Raw genomic sequence first — 15,183 nt, 5'->3', positions numbered from 1 at the left:
GTTGTCGCCTTTCTCTTGTCTGAACAAGGCATTGTGTGCATGCTGTCCAATTGTGAGCAAAGTGACTCCCTGATGAACACAACATCATGCATGTTTAAATGGATGTGGAGTGGAAATTAAGTGCTTCTAATCTTTCATACACCAGTAATTTATTCTCCAGAGTCCACGGCCAGGCTTGTCGGCTTCTCAAATGTATTTCATTCGAGGCTCGGCAGGATTCCAAAAAAACAGACGGCAGCTTCTCTTTTGCTTATGCCAACTTTGAGGGCCTTTCCAGACGCTTCACAGGGAAGATTTTGCTTCTCTCTACTAGGGTTGCACTCACATTCACCATATGATACCATATATCCTCTGCCCCCATGTACTGAAAAAGTCAAAGTTGCTGCAGGGGGTGGAGTGGGGGGACTTGACAAAGAATGACAGACCAGTGCTTCACTGATATGAGCAAGCACACAACTTCCAAGGGAACAACAGTAAAGAAACAGAGGAAACTGTAGGATCCTGTCTGTGCTCCCTTGTTGCCTCCACTGGTAGTACACGGTTGGCATCTGGGATTTGGGGACCACAGGACTATCCTTTCTGCTACATGCAACAACACACAGAGTAACAAAAAGTGAAATCACTACTTTGTTTCCATGTGTCTAAGGAGTCAAGGGAGAAACTCAGGGCCCCTCTGGACATCTGGGATCAGGGATTAAGGAGGAGGATGCAGGGGGAGGAGAAAAATGGATTAGCCAGGAAGGAGAAGGTAGGGATGCTACAGGAATCAGAAGTGAAAGATAATGGAGTACTATGAAGGCAAGGTGGGAGAAGATGCATGTAAACACACAAATCTAGATCTAGTAAAACTGATCTTTTTGAAATTGCATGGGGGTTTTTTCCACAGACTCTCCCTTCAACCACCATCAAATCATAGATCACATTTGTCTGCATTAGGGATAGGCTAATCTGTCAATTTTGGCTTGCCTCGTTTTCTCAATTTTCCAGTCTTACGTTCAGTTCTTCCTGTTTCCACAGCAGTTTGATCAAAATTATCCCCCATTCCTAGTCTCCATTGGCTGAATCATTAAAATCCAGTGCTTTTCACTGCTGCCATGATGCAAAACTATGAATTGGAGGAACATTTTTTATGAGGATTCCCTCAAAACAGCCATCAAATCATAAGCCATCTCTGTGTGTTTTGTGATTTGTAGGTGGTTTTGTTGTCATCCTATGTTAAAGGGGGAGGAGGACACCCATGAAAACCCATGCCTTGGATCAATGTTTTTGAGGAACTGACAAGCACCAGATCTGGTAAAAATAACAGATCATGTTATTGTGTGTCCCCCCACCCCGTAAGCTCTTATTTGATGGTAGCTTTTTGGGGACCCATATCGCATCATGCAAATTCAAGAGGAATTTTAATTCTGCTGTGTCAGAATTTTATCCAACCTTGTTTGTGTTTATCTGTCTGGGAGAGTGACCCAAGGGAGTAGGGAGATAAGCAACCAGAGGGGAAGGAGCACACAGGAGTCACTCAAATTTCCAAATGAGCCAAAGGTTCTAAAAGGTTGGTGACCCCTGTCCTAGAAATACTCCAGAATACTATTTTTCCTGATAATGTTGTATGTACATTTATTAAACTTGATATATTTCAAGTACACTCAGTGAGTGATACAAATTTCATTGTCACCATTAATTGCCGTTCATTAATTTCAGTTGTCATTTAGATGGAGTTAAATTCTATAACAATTTATGGGCTGGCTAATATTGCACACTGCCAAATATTTTATCCTTATTATAACAAAGGACAGTTTACAAGGCATTTTTGACAAGGCAACCTAAGTCCCAGTACTAAAAATTGCACAAAGTAGCATTTAGGATTTTACATCTTACCGTATATGAGAAATATCCATTTAGGTTTTCCTTTCAGATCCATTTTATAAGCATTTGCAGGCTAAGCCCATGCAAAGTCCAAGCAATCTTAATAAGTCTTACTCATGCTACCCACAAAACTTTCATGTGGTTCCCTAAATTAAAAGACCGGGGAAAGTACAGTATGTTCTATGGTGATGCAGTCCAACATGGTGATGTGAACAAACGAAAGCATATTGATTACAAAACGTGAGTCAAAGCCCTTAAAACTGTAATAGAAAGGAAAAAGCAGTTTCCCCTCATTCTTTCCACTTGCATTGAAACGAACGAACGAACAAACGAATGAACAAACAAACAAACAAACAAGCAAGCAAACCCATAAATTGTTAAATCATGAGGTGTAAAATGCATGCTTAAATTAAACAGTGTGACAGTAGCCACAGGTTAAGAGTCCTTCTCTGTACAGTATGTAGCACTAAGAGAATGACGTGGAGAAGAGAATTTGAATTTGGGAAGAATGGGTTACATCCTGAGTAGTATCTCCTAAGTTACATCAGGACAAAGACAGATGTAATGAAAACATAGATCCACAATAGTAGCTCTATTTGCAGATTGACTGAACAGTGAATCTGTTTGGGCCATCAATCTTGTGCCCTCCTTCTGCTCTCTCTTTCACTTTTTAATTTTATTTATTTAGAAGAGCATTTATAAACCACCGACTCACAAAAATATATCATGATTATACAATAAAAGCACATTGATGCCACAGTTGCCTCCACCAGGGAGAGAAAGGTTGCTTCCAGATGCCATTGTTTATTGAATATCCATCCTGATTCGTTTGCACAAAGTTCGGAGGAAGGTTAGATGTTACCAGCTATTTACTGAGTGATCATTCTGATTCGTTTGCGGGGAGGTTGGATGATGTTGGCTATGCACTGGGTATTGCAGGGGTGGGAAACTTTTTTGGCTTTGCAGGTTAGATCTTTATCAGGATCAGACTCAGGGTCCACTTTGACAGGTGGGTGGAGCCAGCCACCTATTAATCATCGCATGATGTCATTATGATTCAGCACAGGGCTCATGGTTAACTTTTTCCAAATAAAGAAAGAAAAGTCAGCAATGGCAGTAAGGGAGGAAGCAGGCAGGCTGGAAGAGACAAGACTGATATGCTGGTACAATCATCTCTAGTTTTTGCAGAGCCAGGCAGGAACCATGGTTAGTTCTCTTCTTATTTTATGTCTGTGATCAATTTGCACATGCACACTTGTGGACGGGGTGGGGAGAAGAGGCCCAAAGGAAACAATGGAACTGAAAGCTGTGGCCACCTGTGCATTCACAGCACTTTAGAATCATTCAGACCTAAAAAAAGAGTTTGTCATGCATGTCAACAAGACCAGGCAATTTGGAACTCTGGGTTCCAGATAGCACTCAGTTAATATGTCATCTGGAAGGGTCCTGAATCAGACCAAGAATAAAAATTCTCACTGGAGAGAGAGCTCAGTTGGTCGAGCATAAGACTCCTGATCTCAGGGTTGTGGGTTTGAGTGCCACATTAGGCAAAAATATTGGATCCTCGTGCCCTCTTCCAATTCTCTGATTCTAAAGTGGCTCACTGAGGCTTATTCTATTTCACTTCAACAATTTGCACTAATCTGCTTAATCTATCTTCTCTAAGAAGTATACAGGAGACCTAGTACAATAAGACTAAAAATGAGTTAAAACTATGAAATCAGAATTCATTTGAGAAGCCTGGTGGAATATTTTTTTTAAGTCTTCAGTAAGCACTGGAAGCATAACAAGGAGGTGGCCTGTTTGACCTCTGCTGGAAGAGAGTTGCATAGAATTAAACAGTATTTGTTGATACTGTTCAAAAGACCTTGGCTGAAGTATACCAAACAATTCAGGTTTCACCCTGAAGCTCCTGCACAGATCTGCTACACTGGTGCTGATGCTCTGAATATCACTCAGTAGTCAAGCGTATTCCAGTGGCAGGCTAAAAGTTAGGAGGCTTTATAGCTGTAAATATGAAATGAAGGGGAAAGGAGCAAAACATCTCCAGTGATAAAAAGCTTTGAAACTGAGAGATTATCAGTATAATTCTAACTACTCAGATTTAAGTCTTACTTCAATAATTCAATGGATTTTACTCCCAAGAAAGTGGGATATTAGGATTGCATCCATAAGGTATAAAATCTTTTCCAACTATGAATTTTACTCATTGGCTATGGACATGTCAGTCTTTTCCCTTACAATTTATTGGGCCTCTAGTAGAGTGTGTGATTTACATGCAGAGGACTCCAAATTTAGTCCCGAGCATCTCATTTGCCTAGGACCCTGGATAGCCACTGTCAGTCAGAGTCAACAACTCTGGAGTTAAATGGTCAAGAAAACTGATTTAGTAGAAAGCATCTTTTTATATATGTCTATCTGACTCGGCCGCTCTGAAGTCTATTACTAAACCTAGGACTATGCCACATTTTTGTGGAGTGTGTTTTTTATTTTGAAATGGGGGCATTCAAAGTGCACTATTTTATTTTATTTTGCCAAATACAGTGCTTATTTTGCCAAACAATTCATATTGGTTTCAAACTGGTTTGGCTTTGCTTTCTGCTTGGCTGTTTTTGCCTACATGGGTGGCAAAGTAGTTTATGTGTAATTAAACAAATCATCATCATCATCATCATGGCAACCAATCAGCAAACACATGCACATAATGCTTTATATTATGCTATGTCTGGCATTGTTTTTGTATTGTTGTTGTAAGCTGCTCTGGTGCCATTCAAGAATGAAGGTGGGATGTGAATCCCACCTCACAAACAAATCTAATGACACATCTTCTACCTGGAGATGCTAGAGATTCAGTTTGGTACAGCTCTACCCCTTCCTGCTTCCATTGGAAAGCAGAGCTCAAAAGCTCCTGAGCTTTCATAGAAGCAGCTAACTAACTTCAAAGTGGACTCAGAAGTCAGGGCTGGCCAGCTGTGCTACATTGGGTTAGCAAGGTGACTAAAGGGCTTGTTGAGGAACCCCAAGTTCTTTGTTGGGGCTTCAACTTAGAAAGTAGTGTGATTTGAGGCAGGTAGGCAGGGAGAGCATCTCAGCACAGATCACTGTTCTTAAACCAAGCTATGCCAGATAAACGACAGAACTTAAGAAAATTGCTCCCAGACAGCACAATAAAAAACAAAAACCCACGGAATCAACTTTGACTCACCCTTTGTCTTTCCCAGGATACAGAAGTTTTTCCATATCTGGGAAAATATGTGTGACTCTGTGGGAGAATGACCTAAAATATGAAGAGAGTATGAATTAATTTGATGTCTGCAGTGAGCCATTTGTTTGTATTCTTGTTGTCTAATTGGAACCATATCACTTGCCACTATGACAAAACTCGTATTGGTTTTTGAGGGAGTACTGTTGCTTTAAGAAAGTCTTGTAGAAGCTTGCATGGATGTTTCCTAGTTGCTTACCAGGGTCGGGGCCCTTCCAAGTCCCGCTGGGCTAGATACTGTATGTGGAAAATTATCAATTGTCAGTGTCAGAACTAAAAGTGACGATCCAGAGCCTAAATTGTTGGGGAAAGTATCATTTCTACCATGTCTGGTATTGCTATTTCAGTGCTCCTCCCCATTTGTCTCATTCTGCTCCTGTTGTCACACTAAATGATTGCCAGATCTATCTGCCTGTTATGTAGATTAGGTAACCAGATGTTATTATATCAAGATGCATTCAGAGCAACAGTGCAAAATTTAAGAAGTCCTACATTATCAAGTTAAAATTTTAATGTTGCTCTGAATGTGTCCATATGTGTACACATAGTGGCATTGAATTATGCTATTCACAATACTGGTTACAGGCACAAACTTTAATTGTATACAATTTCTGAAAACCCACACCTCGATTTATTTTTGCCTAACGTATTAAATTAATAACTGAAGTTGAATTTCAGAGCTATTGATAAAAAATGAAACTTTTAAACAAAAGATCCCCAGATTAGGCAACAGGCTGAATGCAGATGTTTTGTCAATTTAGCCATCAGATCAGGGGTAGCCAACGTGGTGCTCCCCAGAATCTATTGGACTACAATTCCCATCGTCCCTCACTAGTTGCCATGCTGGCTGAGGCTGATGGGAGTTGGATTCCAACAACATTTGGAAGGTACAACCTTGGCTACCTGTGCTTCAGAAAATCCCTGCTCATTCACACAGAGTGGCTAGCCAATTGCCCTGGAAAGAAACAAGGGAAGGCACCTGGGCCGGAAGCAAAGACATACAAGACCTCAAAGGTGCACAAAGAACAACATATCAAACGACATGTGGGACTTTTTTAGAGGCAACTGACTCACTTTTCAAGGATGCCTAGGGTGATAGGATAACAGTCAGATGCCCTCACTATTCACTTCCAAAGGATGTTTTATCTCAGTATTTTTCTCCTTGTTTTTTTTTTAACCCCTGTCTCTAAACTATGGTTCTTGGGGAAAGCAAAGAGCAAAAGTGCTAGAGTTGTGCCTTGTTGTTCTGTGTAAGATTTAGCTGAGCTACAAGATCTAATGATTGTTACTGTGTAGAATCAGGCAGCTAGATGCAGACAGTGTGGGCAGCTCAATGCCCCCCTCACTATACAGGACACTGAGCAATGGTCTTCCCATTCGCTGCAAAATTATACAACCCATTTCATTGTTTTCTCCAGATGGAGGGTTTTTTTAAAACATGTTTGTTTCCCAGCTGAGATTCACTTCTAAGAACTTGATCATGAGGAAGAGGAAATCAGTAAAAATCAAGAAGAGGTCTTAATTTATTAAAACCTTGCATGAAACCATGACACGTTAGGCTGGTTTGCAGTGAAGTGTACAGAAGTATTGTCCTCCTTCCTAGCCATGCCATAGGATGCGACCAATCATTTTTATTCCACAGCCAAAGTGCACTTAATTGCCAATTAATCTTATTGAACTTAGCATTTTAAAATTGATTTCTCTTTAATCCTGAGGGAAAATAATAATTAGAAGGATATCAAGCAGTGGATGATACAGCTTCTAAACAATTATCAGCTCCTAAACTGCTGCTGTTGCTGAGATTTTCTACTACATCTGACTGGCTGCTGACAGAGGGTCATTTCTGTTAGCAGCATGCAGCGTACTGTAGCTTGCTTGAATCAAATTTGTTTTTTCCAGTGGAGCACACAAGTCCTTTTTTATTTTTTTTGCAAAAAAAGCAGTTAAGAATCTTGAGACACCTTATAGGTGAGAAATCAATCTATTGTGCCATAAGCTTTCATGGACCAACTTGGCCAGATGCAATTTCTCTCTCACACACTCCTTTGTACAAGTACTTGCACTGTTGAAAAGCACTTTCATCTGCATTTAAAGGTGCAATCAAGCTTCAAACTAACCTTCTTCCAAAAGAAGAGCTTGTTTTTATTATTTTATTATTAATTTTTAAAATATATCTGTGCCAGAATGGCTTCTAAGCAGTTTGCAGCTATAAAAATGCGTACATAATTAAAATAGACAACAGAACCTTAAAATAGCATGGATTAAAATAGACAGCAAAACATGGCAGCTAAGAAGCACAACGGTTAAAAAAAACAGGGGGGAAACCAGTTTAAATTGTTCAAAGTTCAAATTCAGGGGAATAGTCGCCAGTTAAAAAGCACAACAATTAAACAGTCAAAAAGAAGAAGTTAAAACTGTTCAAAGTTCAAACTCAGGGGAATCGTTGTCTAAACAGGTGTGTCTTCAGAAGCTGGTTGACTGCCAATACTGTTGGAGCTTCATGTATTTCAGCAGGGAGGGCATTCCACAAAACTGGTGTCACCAGTGAAGAAGCCTGCCTCTGTTATCACAAGCTGATAATCATCAGGCCATGGCAAAACTGACTGGGTTGCAATTGCTGATTGTAATGACCTTAATGGGCAATGGAGCAGAAAGTATTTCTTGAAATAGCCTGGTCTGGATTTATTCAGGCCTTTGAATGTTAGTAGCAGACCTTGAAAACTGGCTCCATGGCCAACAGGAAGCCTGTGCACACCCCTCAGCATTACCGGGATATGTTCAGGATGGAGCCCCACTCACCCTAAGTGTTCTACGCCAGCTGCAGCCTTCAGACCAGCTGCAAGGGAAGTCTGATGTAGAACACATTGCAGGCACTGACCCAGTTGTGTGTGACCGACGCACATGTGACCACTGATGGGTGTGCCAGTTTTGGTGCTGCAAGGGGTGGCAGTGGAGCAGAATGGGGCAGAGAGGGGACAGAACAGAATTTTCATGATGATGATGAAGAAGAAAGCACTGAATAGTTGTGGGCTTCTGTGTGTGTTTCACCACAGTTGCTTGCTCTGGCAAGTTATCATCAAGACGGACTGATTCACCCAACATAAATTTTTTACTCAGCGCCAATATTTATTTCAGCTACTATAGTTTTTGTATGTGTTCGTGTTTCACAAGTAGCCTCCTGATATCTGTCACTGCATCTACAGTCCGGTTGATGTCAGGTCACACCGCGCAAGGCTGAAAATTGTGGCCTTTTCTTTTCTTTTTACTGCCACTGGACTTCTCAGTGCAATCTTGTGAGTATTTGTGCTGGCACAGCAGCTCCTTGGATTGTGCCATAAGTCTCTGTAATAGTGTGGAATAACCCATGACAGCTGCTGAGTTGTAAACACCAACTTGTCCTGGAGAAGACTTGTAAGAAAAAATGACCCTGCAATGAGATCACCATGTACTTCTAGGTTGTTTCCTGCTTGCTGCATAGTTAAATACACAGGGAATAGCCCTCCTCTTACATGGCAGGCTCTCCATTAGAGGGTGGGCAGCGATTCAGTTGAGAGACGGGAAAATGCTCTTACATAATAGCAGATGCAGAAAGCAGAAATTCTGCTTTAAATCCATTGGGAGTGGGTTTGTGTTGGCTTTCTGAAGTGCTAAGATTCACATTCCAACGAATTCACAGAAATTACGAGCCTGAAAAAAAGGATCTGGCTTTATATTTTATCTTTCCCCTTCTTTGCTGTTCTGCATATATTTAGTTGCAGTTTCAGTGTTATAGGAGCAAATCTGTATATATATGCTAGATACAGACCATGTCCAAACATATTGCTTCCAGGGCCAGCATCAAGAATAGGCATCATTGGGCAACTGCCAAAGCCACACCACGGTAGAGGGCCCACTCCCAACCTCTGAAGCCGCATAGCTCTGCTGCCTTTCCTTACTGCCACTGCTTAGTCACACCTAACCAAGGTGAGCAGAGCATCCTTTGCTTGCTTTTCATTTTCCCTCTGAGTGATTGTATGGACTGGGGGAAAGGGCAAGTGAATGGGCAGGAGAACAGAAGTAGAGTGGGTGCATGTACTCAGGGAGGGCCCAAGGGCCCTCCAAAACCTGGAGCAATTGTATACAGTTGAAAAGGGAGCGATGAGGATCCTAGCTGGGTCCCATTATGTGGAGCATATTACTCTATTACATATATTCTCCATTGGCTTCTAATTTGTACCCAGGCACAATTGCAAGTAATGGTACGGACTTTTATAACTATTAATTGCGTTGGGTCCGGGATATCTGAAGGAGCACCTCCTACAATATGCGCCTCCCCTGTCACACAGATTATCAGAGGAGGCCCTGCTCACTATTTCCCCACCTGCCGGGGGGGGGGGGGAACGGGGACAGGTGGCCATATGGTTTAGGAAAGGACTTTCTCAGGCTTGGGAATTCTCTTCAAAGGAGTCGTAAAAGGAGTGTTTTCCATTGGGGGTTATAAAGACACTTAAAATTTCAAATCATGTTTGGAAATATGGGAATTTTAGCTGTCTGACTACATATGTAGCCCCAGCAAGTAACAATCTGCTACACACCTACTCCTTGATTTTATTGCAGTTAGGGTTTTTGTGCTTTTAATGCTTGTCACATCTTATTGCCAATCTTACGATATAATAGTTGATATGATTGATATGTGTGTGTTTTTTTAAGATTTTTATTGATACAAGAAGAAAAAACAAAAAAAACACACAAATACCAATTGGTATTTGACTGATATGTTTTATTGCTGTTGCTTTCATTGTGTTATCAAGTTCATTGAGTCATGGATCTGCTCTAGAAACACGGGGTCAAGCTCAGTAAAAACCAGTTCCATAAGCAGGGGAAGATGTCTGTGCACAGTTCTGATAGGCTGGCAGCTCTGATGTTAGGAACCCCATCCCTGCAGCAGTTTTACAACTGAATGATAAGGTGATTATGATAAGGACCACTGCTGGCCCACCTCTTCTGCAGCATCAGACACAGACAAATTGCCCTTGGAGCTCAGCTGTGGCCAGCAGCAGAGCTCTGCCCCCCCCCCCCAGTACTCACCATGAAGTTGTTACAGCAAGTGCCACACAACAGAAAAGAGGTGCTGGTACTGCGTACCCTTGAGCTGGCAGCATGTTGCGTTGGAGAGGGCTATCACCGATAAGTGGTCAGGACAGAAGATGGGCCACCTCCCAAGGTGGAGGGGGGAGTTATTGAGGCCAGAGATTTAGGAGACTAGCAGGTGGAGAGCCCTCTCTTCCTTCACAAAGCAATGAGGGAAGAAAAACAACAACAAGAAGTAGCCTAAGTTAGCTGAGAAACTTACCTGGACCCAATGACAGCATGGCCTTCTAAGCTTCCCTAGTTAGGGCAAGCTAGGAGACTGAGGAGCCAGGTTGGAATGTACTACATATTAGGTAGCGTGAGGTGCCAGATAAGAAGATGGTGAATCGGGCCAGTAGCCCATCTAGTTCAGCATCCTGTTCTCACAGTGGCCAGCCAGATGCCTGTGGGAAACCTACAAATAGGATTCATGCACAAGAGCACTCTCCCCTCCTGTGGTTTCCAGCAACCAACTGCTGAGCCTTGGCTTGCCCTGCACCCCTGGAGCCAGGCTTCTGCTCTCAGGCACAGTGGAGTCACCAGTGTTGAAATAAGATCCAGCTTCTGCATGTGGAATGTGTGTGTGTGTGTGAGAGAGAGAGAGAGACACACACACCATTTTTCTATTCGCCGCAGGAGGCAAAATGCTATGGGTGAAACCCTGAAGAGGGCTTTAAGGAGGAAGTATTCAACACTCCTGTGAAGGCATGAGAGGTGGAGATGGGTAGCCTAAAGCCCTGAAGGCTTTCTGCGAAGACACAGTTTACCTTAATAAGCTCAGCTTTGTTGAAACATACTTACATATAAGTGTATCCACCCTTGAGCAGCTTCCGTGGAGCTCCTGTGCAGCCAAACGCACCACAAGAACTCAAAGCAATCAATTAATGTTTATTTGAATGAAAGTACATGAAGTGCTTAAATAAATAATAAAGGCACACAGGCTGCCTGAAGCGTAAGGGAGAGGCAATATGACGATGGAAACTGCGTTCAAATCACTGGGGGTCAGTATCTCTGTCAATTAAGAAGTCCCTGTCAACTATGTCTGTCAAGCTGGGCTCACCCACAGGATAAAAATGCAGAGTGACAGCTGCTTTTATGTTTTGTTTATATCCTGCCTCAGATGATGATATACTGTGCAACTGAGAGGGGCTGTGTGATGAGTTCTATATGTGGAGTGGGATTCTGGCTACTTCTTATTTTGCCTTGGTTCCAGAACAAAATGTGAAGCAAAATGCTTTGTAGTTCGCACTTCTTCAAATTTTACAATACAGTTCTCTGACCAAATAATGCATGGATCGGGGGAAAGTGCGCATTAAAATGCATATATTAGGGAAAATAACATACAAAATGTGTTATATTACAGAAAATGCTTTGCAAAAAAATGTATATTGTAGAGGAATGCACACTAAAATGCTGATGGGTTTTCTTGAGGGCTTTAAAAACAACAACCTTGTGCTGCATTGTGTTGAACTGAGCTTCAGACTAAAGACTCAAATGAAAAACTGAAACAAACCAAAATGGACAGATTCACTTTTCCTTAGGGAAGGAGCATGATGTGGTGGGAGGTTTAAAAAGAGAGAGAAGGAAGGAGAAGCCCTAATGGACACAAAGTTATCTGGATTCCAGCCCCCTGCCCCCATCTAACATAGTTCATTCATCAGCATGTCTGTGCAAGTAACTTCTTCTAAATTGCTCCATGTGTCAGAGGTTAAGCTTGTTTTCTGAAATGCCATAGTTGCCCTGATTTCCACTCATTTTGCGCATAGCTAAATTTGTTCCCCCCAGAAGAGGGCACTGCACATATATACAAATATGCCAACACAGCCTAGAACTTATGCAGAATTGCAGAATTCAGCTCAAGGGTTTCAAGCGGGGAGATCCTCTTAAACAAGGCAGAGGAACAGCAAGCAAGAAGGGACATTTCCCTTAGCTGGACTACTTATAAATGGGCACCTAAAAGTGCTCGCCATGATGTGCAGCCATGTTTCAAGATTTCAAATTGTGGAAGAGCAGCTGTGTTAGGGCTGCCACATTTTAGGCAAACTGCCACGAGACACCAGTTTAATTGAATGGGCTATGATGTTTGACAGCTACATACCATGTGGATTTTCTCAAATCACGAAAAAGCTCTCCATATGAGCACCGGTGGTGACATACACCTACTAAAACGTAACTTATGCCGCATACACAACTGGCTGGCAGCCTGCATGTTCTATATACAACCAAAAGGCAGCAAGAGACGAAATCTTGGTCTCTTGAACTTCTCACCTTAACTTGTGATGCAGTCTAATATTTTCCGCTCTATCAAAGCAGCAGCTAGCAGAGGAACTAATCAGAGAGGGTGAAAGAGAGTATCTGATATTAAAGAGAGATGACTGATGCATCTGCTGAGTGGAAAGATAGCACAGCTAGTAGCTGGGTAAGTGGCGGCAAAAGAGCTCTAAAAGGATGTTTTAACTCATTTCCTCATCTAGTCAGATGCTTCTATAGTTATATGGATGCACGACTTGGCAAATTCCTGTTTAACCCAGCTTTGAAAATAGGGCAAGCACGTTGAGCATTGTGTTGGTTGACTTTCTGTGATTCTTTGTGCCGTATCGGGATGGCTTCTAGATGGCATCATCCTCGTTATGCAAGAAGTGGAATTATGAAAGCAGCGAGGCTTTAAGTAAAGGCATGCAGAGGAATTGTCCAATTTCCCATGACACAGTAAACTCTGAAAGGTGGCATATTTTTCACCAAAGCTGCGACCACCAAGCACCAACCAAGGAGAGGGAGGCCCCCATCCCCTTACCCCTGAGTATTCCTTGTAGGAAGTCTGGAGTGATGTTTCACACTGCAGATACATGACTATTGGCTGATCAGTAGAGTACAATGACTGAATGAACTCAGTGCATCTAATCCTTCACATTATATGCAACCTCTTCACACATCCACATTTCATTGAATGGGTCTGTTCTTTCAAACAACAAGATGGTGGAGGTATAGCTATTGTGGAACGCCACCCCAATCTCTGAGTGGGGTAAGATTCCAGGGGTTGCAGGTGCTTAACCAGGGTTCAGTTTCCTTAGAATGAGGAACAGTGGAGACTGTGGTGTCTTTATGATGTATGGTTTATTCATACATAAATACAACCTGAGCCTATGGTGGAGGGGGTTTATGCATCAAGACTGCAGGAGGGTCTTCCTTCTCCCATAGCCACAGCTTTAGATTGTATCAGAAATTAGATATGGCTCTCACTCTCTGACTGCTTCTAGCCCCACACTCACACCACACTCTGACTATTGTCCTTCCAACACCCAACCAGGAGAGGGAGGGAGCCACTTCCTTTCTTATACTGATGACCCATACCAAGGGGCCATTATGGCCCTTGCCTGGCTAATGCAACAATGGGATCCTCCATTAGATTTTAAATCTTTCTGGATCCAGGAATTGGAAGGGGCTCAAGTATCATACAACCTAACCTTCCCACTCCCCCCCCCCAACTCACAACACTATAAAGTGCAAGTGAATGAATGTGTGACAGCCCATTCACATAGAAATAATTAAACTTATGTTGAGGCCATTGATTTACTTCATGGGACTTCACAGAGCCACGTAGCAACATATTTTTCTAGTTACTTCTTGTGCACATGGCTGTGCATCTCATTTTGAGTTAATATTCTGTTTTCTGTTAAGTTTTTTCCTACTCAAATACTCCTTAGGGGCCTTCCTAGGTACTTCCTAATATGCTTCCTAATATCCTCATTTTGGAGACTTCTCCACAATTCACAGTAATTACTTTCCATGACCTTTTTTTTTCTAATTAGTTGGAGATAATCCAATTAAAATGTAAAATATGGTTATTATGATTTTCCATTGGCTTAAACCGAGTGTTTGTCTTTCTCTTCATGCATAAGGAAGGGCAGATATTCCAGCAATGTTTCTTCAAAGTCACAGTGACATTTTATTCACCACCATACCATTTTATCCTCCTCTGTGTATAATCTAATGATGCGGTTTGCATTTTGGTTTGGAGGGCTAAGACAACTACTTGGTTTGCTTCTATCTTTAATTTTTTCTGGCAGGCATGAGTCGGTTAGAAGAATAGTGTGTGTGTGTGTGTGTGTATGCTTTTGCTCTTCTACTTAACAGAAGAACAGTTTCTAAAGCTTAAGACTCACTCAGCACAGCAACCAATGGCTCATTTGGTGGCCTTTTGTATTATAGCGGGTGCTAGTTTCAGCTGCTACAGAGCAATTTGCAAAACAGCCTGCATCAGGCATGAACACACAAACATAGAGCTTGCCTTACTGAGCATTCATCCTAATTTGCTTGTGGGGAGGTTATATGACAGTGAGCATTCATTCTGATTTGCCTACAGTATGTTTAATATGTCTTCCCATGAATCATTCATTCATTCCATACATTTCCATGCATTTCCCTGTCACTTTCCTTCCTGCAGAAAGTTCTGTTTCTTTTATAAAGTGTGCTGGGGTGACAAAGCACCAGTTTCCTGGTATGTGCCTGAATCTATCTCATAAAATACTAGCAGTCTGAGTGCACTGATGATTTTTCAGAAACCAATTACATTTGTTATAGGGAATGAAGTTTTCTGTGCTATGAAGGTGAATGTTTTGTGTGGAACTTAGAACAAAATCCAATGGCAATGGTGCCCACCTGAGAGGTGTTGGAGCTGAGCTTTGGTGAGCTCCAGCTGGGGGGGCGGGGAGCCCTGAGTTTAGCTATGACTGAGTAACCAAATTATGAAACAAAAATCCAAAATGTGAATGAAATAAGTTTTTCCTATTTGGCAAAAATGTTTGCACTTTCCCCTTTCCTTCAAGCTTTTGAAAAATCTCTTATATGGTTAATTTTGAAGTTCAGCAGTCAACTGTGGTATAAACATATTGATGTTAACTAATTAATTTCAGATGCCTCAGCACTGAGATTGGACCTTGGTCTCACTG

The 15,183-nt window shown here is 41.9% G+C and overlaps 1 long non-coding RNA gene across 1 annotated transcript in view; it reads right to left on the bottom strand.

Moving 5' to 3' along the window:
- LOC309367697 overlaps positions 1-15,183 on the bottom strand; it is a 52,973-nt gene that overhangs the window by 36,955 nt on the left and 835 nt on the right. The gene's annotated exons all lie outside the window — the stretch shown is intronic.

This window comes from Podarcis melisellensis (assembly GCF_964234715.1).
Source record: "Podarcis melisellensis genome assembly, chromosome: 3".
NCBI classification, from domain to species: domain Eukaryota; kingdom Metazoa; phylum Chordata; class Lepidosauria; order Squamata; family Lacertidae; genus Podarcis; species Podarcis melisellensis.
The sequence above is the reverse complement of the archived record's forward strand: the minus strand, read 5'-3'. Positions and strand labels throughout refer to the sequence as shown.